The following is a 17,336-nucleotide window of genomic DNA, read 5'->3' as shown; positions in this document are numbered from 1 at the left end:
AACTTTATTATTCTTTGAGACTCTTTTTCCACTTTTTCAAAGATGGAAACCTTATCAATTAGTATTTAATATTTTTCGCGCCAAGACTATGTTTAGTGTATTTTATTTAATAAGTCGTCAAAGATATCACTAAAGTATCTTGAACCAATTTTAGTAAAGTATCTAACTCCATAATTATATATAGTGACTAGTGTCATATTGTATTGAATGTATATTTAACAAGTATCTTTTTAATTAACATATAATTAATATATTTTAATTAGCTAAAATTAATTTTATGAATAATTAATTAATGTTTGCTATTTTTTCAACATTTTTATTTTATTTTATTTTATGTAAAGTAGCTCTAAAAAGCTAAGATTTAAATAAATAGAAAAATATTATAAATCATCTCATATTTATTATGAGTTGGAAAAAAACACCAAAATAAGCTTTAAAAATTATAGTATATATCTATATATATATAATGTCATGTCTTTTTTGGCTTGGTCAACCAAAATTTCATATTTAAAAAAGCTAGTCAACTAAAGTTGATGTTTAAAATGGCCTACAACAAAGTTCATGGTTTAAATGGCCAAAATTTGAAAGTTCATGGTTTAAATGACATTTTTCCCATATATATTATTAATGGTTTTACCTTCTTTCTATTTAAATGCATTGAAAATTACTGAATTTATTACTGCTAACTAGAAATAGCTGTTTGAAGCCTTTCAATATTTCCACAAAAGCAAAAATAAAATTAAAACAGCTCATTGTCTTCTTTCTTTGTATCTACCTACGTGAATGCATTATTGAAAAACCTAGCAAGAAAAAACTAGCAAGTTTATTTAGTGACTCTCATTCCCGTACATGCCCGGTATAGCCCAGCAAACTGGTGCTTTAGGTATCATATTATGTGTTAACTTTAAGAAGCGTCATTATAAGAAACGTCTTATGATAATTTGATACAGTGCTTACTGTCATATATATTGCGCTAGAGGTGGCAAGTTCAAGTAGCAGTAACTTCATATTTATTTGTAAATGGGCAACCAACTTTTATTAGGCCATATATTTTGGCCGGCCTAGCCATGTCCCTCTAAGTTACAAAATTTCTCATAACATTTTCTGTTTTTTTTCTGGACAAACAATTTCTCATAACATAAGTTTTTTTTTTTTTTAATGACGTAAATATTATATGAAATGTTTAGATCACAAAAGTTTTGTCCTTACCCACAAAAAAACAAAAGAGGGAAAAACATGTATAGCACATTTGACATTTGTTTCAAACAAAAGGCTGCAGGGACTTACTTCCGTCGTATCGTATCGTCAAGGTTCTTCTGTTTTCTCAAGTTCTATCGTGGATTTGATCACAGATTAAATTATGGGTAGAAACCTCCTATTACACGGAATCTTCATGTTTCCCTGTTTAAATCATTAATTGACTCCCTCCATTTTTATATGCTTGTAATTGGATTTCTAGCCCTTATGATTGAGAGGTAGAGTGCCATTTGGACTACAAACGCTCATTCATCTTAGAACAATATGTAATGAAAATTAAATAAGCTTAAAGCATCTTAAGGACTTAGATACATATATATCTTACATTCAAAGTTCTTAGGAGAACTCTTGTTGACATGCAATTTAACTTTCAAGTTATAACTATGGGTAACAAAATCTAAGTCTAAGGCTGCTTTTCCTCATAGCTTCCATGATATCCACATTCAACCTGTATATGAGATTTTGACATGTGCTGGATGTTGGAGTAAGCTTGACGCACAAGCAAGCCTAAAGAGATTAGTTTAGGAAGTTGTGAGAAATAAGGAAATTGTCTTCCTAGAGAGATTAGGAAAGTGTTTTGTAGTTCCTTATAAATAGAGATGTTGGGTTGTGACTTCCTATTATTCAAGATTTGAGAGTTTGTGAGCTTTAGGTTTTTGAGGTATTTTTCCTAAAGTAATAAAGAGAGTTTTTTTGAGATTGTGTTAATTCTCTTTTCTTGAATCCTAGATTTGGTATCAGAGCATCTCGATATCCTAGGGAGCGATGTCCAAAGGTACTATAGTTGCAGCTACGCCAAAAGAAGGAGCAGGATCTACATCTATTCAATGCCCTATGCTTAACTCTACAAATTACACCGTCTGGGCGCTAAGAATGAAGATCGCATTAAAAGTTCACAAGGTTTGGGAGGCAATTGAACCTGAAACAGCAGCAACCGACGATGACAAGAATAACATGGCTATGGCTCTACTGTTTCAGTCCATATTTGAGGCTCTAGTTCTGCAAATTGGTGATCTGGATACGGCGAAAAAGATTTGGGATGCCATTAAAGCGAGACATGTTGGGGAAGAACGTGTTAAAGAAGCACGTCTACAAACACTTATGGCCGATTTCAAGAGACTTAAGATGCAAGATACAGAGAAAATTGATGAGTTTGCAGGAAAGATGTCCGAGATAGCCTCGAAGTCCGCTTCTCTTGGTGTAGTGATTGAAGAAGCCAAGATGGTTAAGAAGTTTCTTAATTGTCTTCCTCCCAAGAAGTTTATCAGCATAGTGGCGTCATTAGAACAAGTGTTAGACCTTAATACCACTACTTTTGGAGACATCATCGGACGACTCAAGGCTTACGAAGAGAGAATCGGTGAAGTAGGTGATGTGCAAGAGGATCAATCTAAACTCATGTATGCAAAGATGGAAACACAGAACTACAGTCGCGAGTATACAAGTGATTTTAGGAACAGAGGACATGGAGGTCGCTTCTACAGAGGGAGAGGCAGAGGACGATACAATGGACAGAGAGATGCGTCCCGCATCACGTGTTTCAGATGTGACAAACAAGGTCATTTTGCTTTCGATTGTCCAGATCGTCTATTAAAATTACAAGAAGCTCAAGTTCTGGATGTCACAAATACGCAAGATGCTGATGAACTCATGATGCATGAGGTACTCTTTTTAATGAAAAGCGTTGTATTCCTAGTAAGTTTGAAACCAACACAGGAGAAAACAACATCTGGTATCTTGACAATGGTGCCAGTAATCACATGACAGGTGATAGAAGATATTTTGAAAAGATAGATGAGTCTGTTACCGGGAAGGTAAGGTTTGGAGATGATTCTCGAGTTGATATAAAAGGAAAAGGTTCTATTTCACTCATTGATATGAATGGGGAGTTGAGAGTAATGCCAGATGTGTACTATATTCTGGATTTAAAGAGTAACATAATCAGTTTAGGACAAGCAACGAAAGCTGGCTGCGACATCAGGCTAAGGGGTGGATACTTGACAATGCGCGATGCTCAAGGTCTACTACTTGCAAAGGCTCCAAGGTCAAAAAACAGGCTCTACAAGATTTGTATGGACTTTCACGATAATGCTTATTTGAACCTATCATCCATCAGTGAATCCAGTCGATGGCATGCTCGTTTTGGGCATATAAATCTTGAAACTATAAAGTCTATGAAGTAGAGAGATCTTGTTCAAGGACTCCCACAAGTAGTGTGTGAGAAAGAAATCTGCAGTTCTTGTCTTCTTGGGAAACAAACGAGATAGACATTTCCACAGGCCACCACATACAGAGCTTCTTCAGTTCTCGAATTGGTCCATGGTGATCTTTGCGGACCAATAACACCAAGTACGGCTGCTGGAAATCGTTTTATCTTTGTTCTTATTAACGATCACTCGTGTTATATGTGGATCACGTTGTTGAAAGAAAAAAGTTCTGCATTCGAGAAGTTCAAGATTTTTATGAACCGAGTAGAGCATGAATCAGGGGCTCGAATCAAAACTTTTAGAACTGATAGAGGTGGTGAATTCGTTTCACAAGAATTCAACGAGTACTATGCAAATACCGGAATCCAGAGACACCTTACTGCACCTTATACACCACAACAGAAAAGTGTTGTGGAACGAAGGAACAGAACAATGATGGAGATGACAAGAACCATTCTAAAGCATATGAAAGTTCCAAATTACCTTTGGGGAGAAGCAGTAAGACATTCTACATATTTACTAAACAGGGTTGCAACAAGAGCGTTAACAGATAAGACACCATATGAAGTCTACAAGAAACAGAAACCTCGTATCGATCATCTAAGAATCTTTGGCAGCATTAGCTATGCGAAGGTTGATCAACATCTACTTAAGAAGCTTGATGATCGATCCAGAATGTTAGTCCATTTGGGGATAGAACCAGGTTCTAAGGCATATAGGCTATATGATCCACAAACAAGGAAAATTGTTGTTAGCAAAGATGTGATCTTTGATGAGAGTAAGGGTTGGAATTGGAAGAAAAATGCAGAGCAAGATGGTGACGAAAGTTTTAACATCACACTTGGTGACTTTGGAAATCATGGTATCGTGTTTGGAGAAGCAATAACCAATAACAACCCTGAACATGGTGATGACACTTATGGTGGTAACGAAGGTGACAGAAACAGAACAAGGATCAATGATCACACACCAGACATAATAGAAGACGAGACTGCAGAACACGAAGAGGAAGATGATGTTGTGGACAATAATCCACCTGTTTTAAGGAGAAGCCAGAGACAAAGCAACACCCCTAAGTATCTTGGAGATTATGTTTTGCTTGCTGAGGAAGAAGGAGAGACACTTCTCTTGTGTTTGAACAACGAACCAAGAAGTTTTAGTGAAGCCAAAGAATCGAACAAGTGGATAGATGCTTGCAACGAAGAGGTTAAGTCAATTGAAAAATTGCACACTTGGGATTTAGTTGATCTACCTATTGGAATAAAGCCAATTGGACTCAAATGGGTTTTTAAGCTGAAGAGAAATTCTGATGGTAGCATCAATAAGTATAAGGGATTGATTTTGAGGAAGTCTTTGCTCCCGTTTCACGCATTGAAACCATAAGACTTCTCATAAACATTGCAGCGGCTAATGGTTGGGAAATTCATCATTTAGACGTAAAAACAGCATTCATCCATGGGTAATTCAAGGAAACAGTCTATGTCACTCAACCTGAAGGATTTGAGAAAATCGGGTGTGAAGACAAGGTTTACAAGTTAAATAAAGTTTTGTATGGGTTGCGACAAGCTCCAAGGGCGTGGAACAACAAGCTGAACCAAATTCTTGAGGAACTACAATTCAAAAAGTGTTCAAAGGAGCCGACTGTGTATCGAAAAACAGAGGAAGCACAAACTTTGGTTATTGCAGTCTACGTAGATGATTTATTTGTCACTGGTACAGACAAGTCAATCATTTACAAATTTAAGGAGGAGATGGCTGCTAAATTTGAAATGAGTGACCTTGGATTGCTAACTTACTATCTTGGGATATAAGTAATTCAACATGAGAATGGCATTGTGTTAAGTCAAAGGAGATATGCTCAGAAGATTTTGGAAGAAAAAAGAATGGCGGACTGTAATTCTGAGTTGATACCAATGGAGGTTGGACTTATGTTATCAAAAGCAGAACATGAGAAGGAAATCGATGCTACAGAGTTCAGAAAGAAAATTGGGTGTCGTCGTTATCTAATTCACACAATACCTGACTTGTCGTACTGTGTAGGCGTCTTGAGCAGATATATGCACAGTCCTAGAGTGTCACATGGAGCTGCGATGAGACAGTGTTTGAGATATCTTAAAGGTACGACATCCCTCGGTTTAACCTTTGAAAGAAACTCGAAGATACCAAGGTTAGTCGGGTATAGTGATAGTAGTCTTAGTATCGATCCAGACGATGGTCGCAGCACAACCGGTCATATCTTCTACTTAGGAGATGTTCCTATCTCTTGGTGTTCACAGAAACAAGATGTAGTGGCTTTATCTTCGTGTGAAGCAGAGTTTATGGCTGGAACTGAAGCGACTAAACAAGCTATTTGGTTGCGCGACTTACTTAGTGAAATTACCGGGATTGAAGCCAAGAAAGCTATCATTCGGATTGATAATAAATCTGCAATAGCTCTCACAAAAAATCCCGTGTTCCATGGTAGAAGTAAACATATACAGAGGCGTTTTCATTTTATCAGAGAATATGTGGAGAATGAAGAGGTTGAAGTTGAGCATGTTCCGAGAATCGAACAAAAGGCTGATATACTTACTAAAGCAGTGGGAAACATGAGGTTTAAGGAGATGAGGGAGTTCATGGGAGTTCAGGACTTGGAGAAGATGCATTTCAAGCTTAAGGAGGAGATTGTTGGAGTAAGCTTGACGCACAAGCAAGCCTAAAGAGATTAGATTTGGAAGTTTAGGAAGTTGTGAGATTAAGGAAATTGTCTTCTAGGAAAGTGAGGTTTTGTAGTTCTTTATAAATAGAGATGTTGGGTTGTGACTTCCTATTATTCAAGATTTGAGAGTTTGTGAACTTTAGGTTTTTGAGGTATTTTTCCTAAAGTAATAAAGAGAGTTTTTTTGAGATTGTGTTAATTCTCTTTTCTTGAATCCTAGACTGGAATATGATGGGAATGATTGAAACTGGGGAATAAGATATGAGAAAGATGATGACCTCTGTAAGCGGGAGCAGAAGCGAGATCTGTCTGACAAACGCGACTAGAGACAATTGTCATCATGTGGAAGAAAACCATGAGCAAAACAATCACCTCCAAACAAGCCATAAATTCCATCAAGACCTTTGCGTCTTCTTATTTGTATTAATAAAGTATTTCATGAATCCATGAGAACCATGAATCCAATTTTACATTTCTTGAAATTTTATTTATATTAATAAAATATTATATAATGTATTAGATGATTGAAAAAAGATGAAAAATCAAATGAAACTGAGAACTTATGTTAAAATTTTATACGAAAAGACTTTTTTAATGAACTAACAAAATGCTAAGGTGACAAGAAAAAAAAGAAATAGTATGACATTTGAGAGTCTATTTTACTTAATATTAGGTTGAGTCTCCTGCGTTGGACGAGATTGTAATATTAGTTTGGTTTTTTTGGTTAAAAGTCATAAGGACTTGCTTAATTTCTTTTCTAATTTTTTTTTGAGACTTTTCATTGTGAAGAGCATACCAACAAAATTTATTTGTATCGAGAGACTAAATATTTTCTTGGTTAAAAGTCATTATGGCTTTGGAATTGTTTATTTGTATTCACTAACTATATAGTTAATTTTAAATGATCAGCTTATCATTTTCTCTTTTTTTTTGCTAGAATGTAAATATTTCATTGAAATGAAAACAGTTCAGGTTTACCATCAAAGATTATAAACCTATACAAATGGTCCCATGGCAAAAAAAAAGTAAAAACATGGAAGCATAAATTGTGGTACACAAATTTTGGTCCATCCACTCGACTAAAGCGTTGAAGCTGAAAGAGTTAATTAGATGAAGCGATGACGATTTTGAAGTTCTTCCTAGATAAGTAGCTGAAGTAGAAGGCTGACTGCAACTTGAAAACACCAAATTGCGCTTGAATCTTACCACTAGAAGCCTTTCACCGGAGGTCCGAGGATGGGCCGTCAACAGCAGAAACTCAAAGTCCTTGATCACATACTCCTCCCGCGTCATGTGAGAGCGACTCATCAATCAAATCCATGAGTTTTCCCAAAATGGAACCTCACGAACCGAATCCTGCGAAAGATGTGAGCTCCCTCTACCAAGTTCAATCCCCGAAGTCGGCTAGCGCAGAGCATGATTTAAGCTATTCATAACCACATCGAACACCATCGGTCTTACTAACTCCTCTAGAGTACAAATCAAAAAACAACCAAAGGCGAGAACTCATCGCAATACTAACTTCAACTCAAAGCAACCGCACTAGTTAGACACATTCAAAACCAGGCCTTGAAGCATAATCAACAAGCTAATAAAAACTTGTGACGTCAACAAATGAGACAGCAAATTAACCACCACCGGAAGCTATACCATCACCAAAATTCAACACCACTGTAGCTACCAAAGTCATAATCTGAGAACCGAGACGATGTCATACACTTGACACTTCAAACATGGTCACTCTCTTACAAAAACTGAAAGCTGTCCTCTAGCAGAAAATGCAAACAGAAAGATCTCATCCCGAAGACAAGCTAAATCGTCAAAGTTTGAGATCAGATTGAAGTCGTGAGGCAGCGGTGCCCTGAAACCTATCTGAAGGAGGGAAGCAAGAGCAATCAAAGAAGAGCACTCGGTGCCATCAGCTCCGACAGACGAGACGACCCACACGGAAGGGACAGGGGCAACAAACGTCAGGAACAATACCGTCAACCAGCAAGAAATCCCATCGGAGATAAGCCCAACCACCGGAAATTGCAAGTCGACGTGGCTGATTTCCAAGCAGAGACTTGAAAATTGAGAAACCCAAAGAGACGGAGAAGCCACGCTCCAGCAACGTGGAGCAGAGCTTGAATCCGTCGTAGGGTTTGCGAAGGAGGAGGAGTAGATCTGAAACAGATCCTCGCTGGTAGAAGTCGTGAGACGCAAATGAAAACGTTGGATCTCCGTCGAAACTCAAGCCGTCGACTAGCGAAGAGAGTCAAACGGAGGAGAGCCGTCAACACCACGAGGTGGCCGTCACAAGCAGCGAAACTACTCCCCCTTCACCGCAAGCTTCAGGGCACTTCAGAGGCTTGTCGATTCACACAAGTGCCAGAACCTGAGCTAAAGAGAAAAACGTGGTGGCCCTCTCACAGCGCCGGTCAAAACCGGACAACGGAGAGGCGAGCAAGATAAACTTATCATTTTCTTAATTATAAATAATTAGAAACTCTTTTAATAGTTTAAATATTATTATATTATTGATGTTTGTTTTATTGAATTTTAAATTGTATTACAGTTAATACGATTTATATTTTACAATTAAAACAAAATATTTTGTGATACATTTTTAGTTTTATAATGTTAGAAAACCGTTTGAGAGAATTTCTCTATAGAGAACAATTATATTAGATGCTAAATATGTAAATCATAATTGATATATTTCAGGAACTTTAACATGAAAGTTGTTCTCTTTATCCACCTTTTTGGAAAAGAAATTGTTTCTCATAACAAAATGAACAAGATTTTATTGTGAATAATAAATATATCTATTCAACATTTCAAACAACAACCAAACAAATTGCTAATTTGCTGTAATATATAAACAATCACACCTACAATTTATATTTAAATAGAATTTAATGTAAACAATACTCAATATATATATCAAACAATCAAATCATGTATATATATATATATACATAGATATATTGATTCTATCATAAGTTCATAACTATAAATGGATAAAAATATATAAACAACTAAAAATACCTCATCTACACTTTGCGGGCAATCATGTTGTTGTTTATAGAGAAAATTATGGTTCAAAACAAAAACAAAAAATCATTTGATTTAAATGTATAGATAATGAACAGATAATGTACCAACACTAACATATGAGAGTTATAAAAGTGCAATAAGTGCATATAATATATTTTAACAAAAACTGGTAGACCATTACTATGATAATAATATGGGGGTTACAAATAAATATATTTTTATATTAATCTTTAACTTATGATTATTTTAAAATAGTGGGCGATCAATACAATAAAACTAGTATGCTTACAGTGTGACACCTCAGCTTTAACATTCATGCTATTCTTGACAAATCAGATAAAATCAGTAGTCAATCAAATTAAAACAATTAATACACATCAGCTTTTTTTTGCCTAAGTGGACATAATGATGTTAAACTGTGTATTAAACCTGCGGACCTTAACGGGCCGTGTATAATATTTTTGGATCTGAACCATTATAAAATAAAGAATTTTATATGGGTGTACCAATTAAGCCTGATTACTGAGGTGAAATCAAACGGATAGCCCAATTTTTTAATTTTCTGTAATCTATAAGACAATCGACGATGTTTTATTTAGGGATTTTTGACTCTCTAGGATTTTTGTTTTCTTTTTCTTTTGGTGTGCCTCTGTCTCTCGGATTCAATTTGTGATTTATCAAAAATCTCACTTCTCAATTTTTTTGCTTTCTAATCCAGGCAAATTTTCAGCCATCGTCACGCTCCAAGCATACACAACCCTTTTTCGCCACCGTCAGTGGTAGCTCTATTCTTGAAGAGATGTAGGTTTTCCAAATGCTTTAAGAAATTGTTCTCTCGTAGCTCTGTCAAAATTTGTTTCCATTATTACCGTGCTGAATGTTATTAGCTTCGATTAGATCTTCATACTTTTGACTTTTGATAATCAATTAGTTTACTTTTTCTTCTTTTTGTTAATTAATTAACAAAATTTGATTTTAATAATTAATGAAAAATAAATACAACACCAAATAAATCATGATCTTTTATTAAAACATTACCAAGATAGTGAAGTTTCTATAAAAGAGCATATAATATACAGTATTTATCTATATTATTATTTTTGAAGTACACTTTGTGTTATGCCCTTGAAGTTTTGGTTATTTAATTTGTTTTATTTACAACATTAACCCCTAACTATTTTCCTAAAATAACAATTCCTGGAAACTCATTTAATAAAACTATTTAAATCGACCTAATTTGATACATTTATTGTTATAAATAGCTTGACAACATCTATACATTTCGATTTTTCCAAAAACAACTCTACGCATTAAATTTTTAATCCCATAAAAATCTCCAAACCTATTTTAATAGATCTTTAGAGACTGTATGATCTCTTAAATTTAAATGACACAGTCGAGTTTGGGTAACAAATGATTACAATCGCAATAATTATTATAACGTTAATAAAGGTATATTTAACTTTACCTTCAAGAAAAACATTTAATATAATATATACAATGTTAAGAAACTGAATATTATTATGCGATAATGTTATCAACTCATTATTGCTACGAATAGTAAACTCCTTACTCATCAAGCATTTTCCATGTATAAATATCAACTTCACAAACAAAACACAACACACAACCAAAACCACTAATATGACGGTTTTGACACACGGGTTAAACCACTAATATGACGGTTAGTTGTTATATAGCGGGACATGTTATTAACATGACGGTTTGAATTAACATTAGTATAAATATAAAATATTATTAATTCGGTTTTGAAACGAGGGTTAAATCTCCTTTAATTATTTGGTCAATACCACTAATATAAGAATATTAGACATTTAAATCAGGGTAATTTAACCAAAATTTTGTAAAACAATTAAATCATTGGTAAAATTGTGACTTAATTCGACAATAGCTTATAAATTACATATTTAGGTATTTATTTCCCTTATTATTGTTCTAATAATTGACAATCCAAACAAAATTATTATTTAATTAAACAAAACAAACTAAATATATAAAACAAAAAAAAATGTTACTATTTTTTAAATAATTGTCCCGCGGTGCACCGCGGTTTAAAATCTAGTCATTTTAAACTTACACATACTCTTAACGGGCCCTAAACGGATATCAACTGGTCAATGTAAATTTAACAGGTTTAAATGGGTGACCTTCTAGGAAGTGACTGTCAGAACTGTGCGAGTGAGGACAAAACACAGGGAAAGATCATGTGGTGATTTGTAGGAACGGTAAAAAGTCTTTAAAGCCTCCCGGACGTATCAAACTGGCCGTCGGGTAGAGATGGGCTCACGGGCCTAGTGGGCCCATGGATTGGGATTGGACATGGGGCCCACTAAGAGGTGACGGTCCGGGCGTTACAAGTAGTACTCGATTTCTTCTTCTTCTTTAAAATTAATTTTGCGTTCACACACACACATATATATATATATATATTAATCTTGATGTCAAAGTTACTCATTAACAAAATCGTGACACTTGTCAATTGTATCATTCAGATGTTGACACTTGTTAATTCTAAATTTATTAAAAAATTTAAAAATAAAAATGTAAAAATTCAAAACCTACCATAAAATTTTATATAAAAGTAAAATAAAGAAAAGAAAACCTAATTTTATTTAAAATCTATTAAAGAAAAAAAACTTTTGTAAACTTCCAAATGTAAAACAAAAGTTTTGCTTTAACAGTTTGAAAATATTAAAAGGCAATTCTAAGAAAATTATAAAATTTAAACAGCTTAAAAATTTAGAAAAGATCATTATATGGAAATTATATATATATATATATATCATAAAATTCGAAATTATATTATTGTTTACTTAAGTTGTGAATTTTACAAGAAAAATGATTACTTTTTTATATAAGATTAAAAATGGTTGTGAAAATTATGCAATTAATTACTGTTTCAAAAAAAATGTAAATACACACCTTTACATTAAGAAAAAGACTGTTGAAGTTAAAAAATAAAATAAAAATAGATCGTCTCATATTTTTTTCACCAATCAAATAATATTTTTTAAAAGACTGCTATTGTCATATATAAGATATGAATATGTAAGACTAACGTATGCGTTTTTGTAACTATAAAAATGTTAAAGTGAAGAGACATATAATAAGTTATTTAATGTGTTTATAAAGACAATTTATTGGTAGTAGTAAATACTAAAGAATAAATTTTAACAGCAAAATATATTTGTGTGTACAAATACAATTTTAGTGGTAATGGAGATAGTAGTTTTGTAAATGGATATCTATTAGTGTATTATAGCAAAAAAAGAAAACAATTATTTTCTATAACTAAAAGTTTATCTCTTTACTTTTATACATTGTTTTTACTTACAAAAAGAATTAAATATAAATGCATTTTTAAATTTAATTTTATTTTAGTAACTTTAAACTCATCTACAATTATTTTCTTTAACTAAAAGTGTATCTATTTACTCTTGTTTTTTCAACCAAACAATAAATTAAAAGGAAATTCTTTGGTTAGTTGCCCAAGCTGGAGGGAAAGGGTTTAAAAAGAAACTTCAGAGATAAGAGAACACGAAGCACGTGCAAGACAATCTGCCTTTGTATTTGACGCACGTGGTATCCAAGAGATGGAGAATAGTGGGAATGACTCCAGCGAGTTAAACTCATCGAGCAGGTTGCAAAAGATGACCAATCTTCAGGGGACTGCACCATAGTGAGTAACTTAGCACAATCAGTCTCAAAATATTGACAAGCGATCCCTGCAGCACGTATCCGCTCCATGGACCACAACAACGCTTCTAACTCCGAATGCAGGGGGAGGGGCTCCGTCTTAGACACTTGGCCCCCAACAACAAGGTTCGCTCCAACGCAACACCACCAGCCCAATCCTGAATGCACATTGGTTGCTTTCCAAGAACCATCAATCTGACAACGAGGTGAAGAAACTTAGACATCCGAAGATGGAGATGGAGCTGACATGACTGTCGTAAAAGAGAGCGCCTCTCCCCAGGCTAACTTATCGCCCAAAAACCTGTGCAATTATATCATTTGCCTTGATTTCTAAACTTTGAAAAACTTTTTTATTTATGGTCTTTGAGATGGCCCATAAAATCTATGGTAATTAAAAAAGTTGATCAGGATCACCCTGTTGAGAGGCATCCCTCTAGAAAACAAAATCCAAATTCGAGTACACCGACACATATGGAAAACCCTCTGAAGAGACCAGTGTCGGAGATAAATCTCAAACTTCACACGAGCGAGGGCATTCAAAGAAAACGTGATTAATAGTCTCAACCGTAGAGTTACATCTTTTACACCAAATTTCACATTGGACACCTCCGTGTATCTATTTATTTTTATAGATAGTTTTTACTTACTAAAAATATTTACTTTATACTCATTGTTAAATTTTATTTTATTTTAAAAACTCTAAACCCGCACATCGGGCGGGTCCTAATCTAGTATATATATATATTAGAAATCGATTAAGGAAGCTTCACGCGGGTTCACAGATATCGTATGGGAGAAGTTCATTCAGGCCGAGTACGAAATTGTTTTATTGTATGCAAGCATTATTAGCTAGAGAACATGCTCGAGCTGAGTTCCATGACTGGGAGAATAAAGAGGAAGAGGTATAACTGCGTGTCTTTGTTTTTGCAATTAGTTCCTCTTTTAGATTTGTTTGGTGTATGATGCTTGATATATCTCCTTGATCTATAGTTCCATTTCGATCAAAGCAAGGTGACGTCAAATATCAGATTATGTGAAGGTCGACTGAAGCCAATCGACGTCCTCTGCAAGCACTTGGATGGTTATGATTATTTAGATATCGAGCTTATTAAACCCAACATATTTTTAAAATTTTATTTAGATTATTTTGAATTGTAAAAGCATAGAGTGTTAAGTTATTGTGACAACCCATCCGGTGGATCCCACTAGCCCCCCGCTAGCCGTCCCCATGGACCCCAAGCTGGCCCTGCAGGGCATCGATCCTAACCTGATGTGATTCTCCCAAGGAATCGACGCTCTAAGGTAGGTAGACTGATAAGGCGTGAGATGAACTCGAAAATCCTTATGCCCCAAACTTTCTTAAAACAAACCAAACAAAGCAAGGCAGTGGAACTTTGGATAGAAGCTTCGCGGAGATAGATGACAAGGCGTGAGACGAATCCCGAAAATCCTTGTGCCATAGACTCTCTTGTAACGACTCTTCAATATTCAGCTAGTGAATGACAACGTCAAGTGCGGCGGAATCACTTGATATACTGAAAACTCTTTGATGTAACCCACCAAGGAGAAAGAACAAGTTCCAAAGGAACAAAGGAGTTTACCACTCTCAAATAAAAGATAAAAGACTTGTTGATTGAATGATTTTCTCAAATGAGATTACATGTGTTTATGTAGAGATTACAAAGCCAAATATTTCTTGAAACTAAAAGACATTAAAGATAGTAAGTTGAATGAAGATTCAACTCTTGGTGTAAGTATCCCTTCCCAAGGTGACTTGAACTCAATTTTCGTCACTCATCTTTGACCACAATTTAAAGTGATTATTTTGGGCTTTTTGGAGCTTGTATTAGGCTTAAAGTAGACTGGACTTGATAGATATCATCCCCAATAGAAATTATCATGCTCTCTTTGGCCATAAGCTCTTGAATTGACCCGGTAAGTGTTTCCTTGATCTTCTCTCTCTTTGACTCCTTGGTCTAACTTGCTGATGAGAAACAACATGGGCTGTATGATTTGTTCACCTTGGTCTTAGTAGAAACAACTCCTGGCTGCCAAAAATAATTCTGGAAGCACCTAAACCAATTGGACCTAAAACTCTTCATGTGAAGAACTAGATTGACCTCCTTTGGAAAATGAAGCGTAACTTTGTGGTTTGTTGGCCAAATTTTGTGTTCTTGCGCTTGTTGGAAACATAAGAGATCCATTGACATCCTCTAACTGATTTCGGGTCGAAATTGTTGCTGAGCTGGTCTGCGTAATACGATCTTTGGCTCAGACGTGAAACTGGAACTGGGATAGATCCACTGACTTGAAATATCCATATCTTTCACATATGAACTGATATTAATGTGATTCCAATTCTCCGTGATTCCATGATGGATCAAAATTCCAGAACAGTTTGGTTCATAGCTTGAATTCTTCTGGTTCGGTCGAAATCCTCCTTTGAATGCTCGTAGGTCCAAGTCGCGTAGCCATGAGTTTACCTCATTTGTAAAATGAATAACTCCTTCATCTGAACTTTGATTGGACTGATTTCACTTCGAGATATGCTCTAAATGAGGTAAGAATATATCTCAAATAGTTGTTTGGCTGGAAGAATTGATCTTCGACTTCGTTTTTGTTGAACAAGGCTCAAGAGTTGTCTTGGATGGTTTCATGATCATATCATAATCCCTCACCGTGGAAAGGAAATCAATTGGTGACAGCTTGTCCTGTGGGAAGGTTGTTAAAGGGTGGGGACCAGGGTTCGAGGAACGTCTGGCTCACCAATAACCTATTGATGGATTTGGATGTGAGTTCCTTTCCACGGTGAGGGGTTAGAATCGATGTCCTGCAGGGCCAGCTTGGGGTCCATGAGGGCGGTTAGCGGGGGACTAGTGGGGTCCAAGGGACAGGTTGTCACAGTTATATTACCTCGAGGCTCGAGGCTTATTAGTCACTTACAAACTTATGATCAAGTTCTTCCAAGCAACATTTTAAAGAAGACTAAATCAATCATTAGCTTGCCTTGATCAATCCATATAACTTCAAAGAAACAAAAACTTATTTTTGAGGTAATAAAATTTATAATATATTCAAAAACCAAAATTTATAATATCAAAAACTTAAATATCATATGATGATGTAAATAATAATAACCAAAAGAAGATTTGAAACAACCCGACCCGTTTTTTTATAATATAATATATAATTAAGCATCTCATACTACTTAATTAAACCAACCAAACCACAGTTCAATAATAACCCAACAACAACCACTATGCACAGCGGAAACATACCAACAATACAAAAACCAGCATAGCATTAATACAATAACATTCCTAACCATTCTATCCAACAACCTAACATAACTCTATCAAGGGATCCCACATTAATAACATAAACGTAACACCATAACCGATTCATGCTCACTTAAATTGACTAACTACTCATAATCCATTTCCATCACACAACAACCATTCACAACATCATGCACCAAGCAACAGGGAAATAATTCCACCAGTTAAATTCCATTAAATCTCTAACACCATACATTAACCCGCCCTAGAACCGTGAGGGCTCTGATACCAAATTGAAACAACCAGACCAGTTATTTTTTTATAATATAATTGATAATTAAGCATCTCATACTACTTAATTAAACCAACCAAACCACAATTCAATAATAAACCAATAACAACCAATATGCACAGCGGAAACATACCAACAATACAAAAACCAACATATCATCAATACAATAAAATTCCTAGCCATTATATCCAACAACCTAACATAACTCTATCCAAGGTTCCCACATCAATAACATAACCATAACACCATAACCGAGACCCTAAATCATCCTCCTCCTCATTGCCATGATTCCACGTCACATACCTGCACACCACAAACAACAATTGAGATGGATAAGTATTCTCACAAATACTTAGTGAGGCAATCCTCCCATCTATTGGGCTATACACAAGAGTAACTGAGATTCCATTGTTAAGGAAAACACAAACAACACATCAAACCAGGAAAACAAGTTTCAGATAAGTATGGTGTCGACCGACGCTAGGTCGGTGTCAACCAACACTGACACGACCATGGTGTCGATCGACACCGCCTTCGGAGGCACGATCTGCACGAAGCCGAACGTCGAACCTCCGTTTCAAATCGTCTCCAATCTGTCCCAAATGCTTCAGGAACCTATGGAAACATGAAACCAACCAACCCAAGCAAGCAAAACACCACACACAACAAAGAACAAAAAAAAAAGAGAACTCAGACTTAGATCAACCACGGTCAAGCATTCACCTCTTTTGCAGGAAGTTTCTGATCCAAACTGACGAATCCAACCCCTTGGAAGGCTTCTCCTTCGTTCCTATTACAAAATCTTCACTTCACAGCAACAGATCTCCCAAAACCAGCCAAGAATCTCC

Source organism: Camelina sativa, chromosome 19, assembly GCF_000633955.1.
Source record: "Camelina sativa cultivar DH55 chromosome 19, Cs, whole genome shotgun sequence".
NCBI lineage: Eukaryota > Viridiplantae > Streptophyta > Magnoliopsida > Brassicales > Brassicaceae > Camelina > Camelina sativa.
This window is presented reverse-complemented; position numbering follows the sequence as displayed.